The sequence below is a fragment of the Gopherus evgoodei genome, chromosome 10 (genome assembly GCF_007399415.2).
Source record: "Gopherus evgoodei ecotype Sinaloan lineage chromosome 10, rGopEvg1_v1.p, whole genome shotgun sequence".
In the NCBI taxonomy this organism is placed as follows: domain Eukaryota; kingdom Metazoa; phylum Chordata; order Testudines; family Testudinidae; genus Gopherus; species Gopherus evgoodei.
The window spans coordinates 49,836,970-49,839,067 of NC_044331.1; the positions used below are offsets into that span (position 1 = coordinate 49,836,970).

Consider the following 2,098-nt stretch of genomic DNA (forward strand, 5'->3'; position numbering starts at 1 on the left):
TTTGACTTTTAAAGCAGCAGCAAAGTAATTTACGGTACAATTACATACATTTTTTAACGCATAAGCAAAGTAATATAAAAACTGTGATACAATTTTTTTACAAGGCATCTTAATTAATATTTTTTTAAGCCCCTAGGGTCACAAGCTTGCGTGTAAAAAGTTTTATAATCCATTTGACGAACCCTGCTACACACCGACCGGCCAATATCGGGGGACACCTCTTTTGACAGGTCTACCAGCAAGGTCAGATGTTTTTGCAACCTCCCTAATCATTTTAACAACTTTGGTTATAGTTTCAGTGGTTAATTTTTTTCAGTTTGTAGCCTTCAGCTATAATTACATTTACAAGCTGGGCCGCGTTCAGTTTAGAAGAAATACGTCTAAGCTGGTAAAATACTTCTGAGCGATCCCAAAAATTACAAGGATGACTAAAAGGGTTGGACTTATTTAAAGCGCAGGCTGTACAGTTTTCCAAAAGTTGTTTTTTCAAACAGTGGTAAAAGGCTTTTACTACAACAGCTCTAATAATATCAACCATAACGGCATCTTCTTCTTCACAGCTGTTCTGGTCCCTCTCCTTACTTGTTACAGACTTTTTTTTAACATCTTGCTTCACACAAAAACAACAGCTACATATTACGGTTGTTCTGCTTAAAGGCCGCTTCTCTTCATCCTCTGAAGATGTCTGTTAAGAAAAGATTTTAAATTTTTTGTTGCAAAAATTTTAAAATAAAAAAGCCTACAGTTTATTGTGCTACCTCAATCGTACCTTCGTCTGATTCTGAATTATCATCATCCTCAGCTGAGGCACCGTCGGACCCCGTAGCACCTTTCTGTTATTAAACAGAAAACATACAGTTTTAGTTTACCGCTCTTATATTTTACATTTTTATAGTTTATATTTATATTTTTTAAAAATTATTTTAGTAAGTTTTACCTCGCCATGCTCTTTGGGTTTTACCATTGACACCCCGTTTGTAGCCTTTGTTTCTGAATCGCCTCCGGCAACGGCTCCGTCAATCATAGTTTCAGCAGCCTATTATTAAACCAAACGTATAGTAAAGCTTAATTAGTGTCATACACAAAAATATATATCAAATATATATATATATATATATCAAATAAGTTTAGGTGTCTTTACCTCCTCGGGAGTTTCTGTCTCTGCAACTGTTGGCCATTAGTCACACACCAAAGCAGTAATCTTGTATGGCCCCGGCTTTGTTATCTGTTAAAAAAATCAAGTCATTTTTTTAAAAAGTGTAAATACAATAATTTTTTTATTTTATTTTTTTACAAGGGGTAAAGCTTTTACCGTAACAATATCGCCATCTTTCCATAATTCGGGGTCTATCGCTGGTTTTCAACATCGCTATCCTGCGGCGGTTCCTCGGTTGCCATGTCCTCATATGTAGGCTCTTCTTCCATTCCCCCCTATAAAATCAAAAATATTTATCCCTTTATTATTATAAAACATTTTATAATTTATTAAAAAAAAAGGTTTACCTCTGCCTTTAATTCTGTTTCTCCAAATCTGACAACAATTTTTTAATAACAAGCCTGAGAGGGTTTGAACCAGGAAAGCTGCCTCATTTTACAGAAAAATTGCAAAGGTAAAAATTCTCTCTCTCTCTCTCTCTCTCTCTCTCTCTCCTTCTGATTTTACCATGTGCTTTTTTTCTTTTCACCTCTCTTTTTTCTTAATCTACACTGATATTGAATAGATTCAATGCTTTTTTTTCCCCGTGCTTACCAAACAGGCTTTGCCTTTGTCAATTTTCCTTTTAAACCTCGGTTTTTCGTAACCTACAATGGTATTTACTAGTTTTAATCTGTTTTATTTACTAGGGTTAAACCAGAAAAGCTGCCTCCTTTAGAAAAAGACTGCAAAGGTTAAAATTTTCTCTTTTTTTATGTTACCATGGTCCTTTATTGTATTTTTCTTAGCCACTTCTTTATAAAGTTATTACCCTGTGCTTACTGAACAGGCAATTTTTCTTTTAAATTTAATAATATGAAAAGCTTTTTTCTTAACCTACACGGGTAGTTAATAATTTTTACCCAGGGCCTCCCAAACAGGCTTTGCCTTTGTAACTTTTCC

General features: G+C 34.5%; 1 long non-coding RNA gene across 1 annotated transcript; it reads right to left on the bottom strand.

Annotated features, from left to right (window-relative positions):
* Positions 1-769: 769 nt before the first annotated feature.
* Positions 770-1,353, bottom strand: LOC115659195. The gene is made up of 4 exons (XR_004002473.1): positions 1,313-1,353; positions 1,142-1,225; positions 938-1,036; positions 770-833 (listed from the first exon to the last, which is right to left on the bottom strand). It is a non-coding gene; the product is annotated as an uncharacterized LOC115659195 (long non-coding RNA).
* Positions 1,354-2,098: the final 745 nt, after the last annotated feature.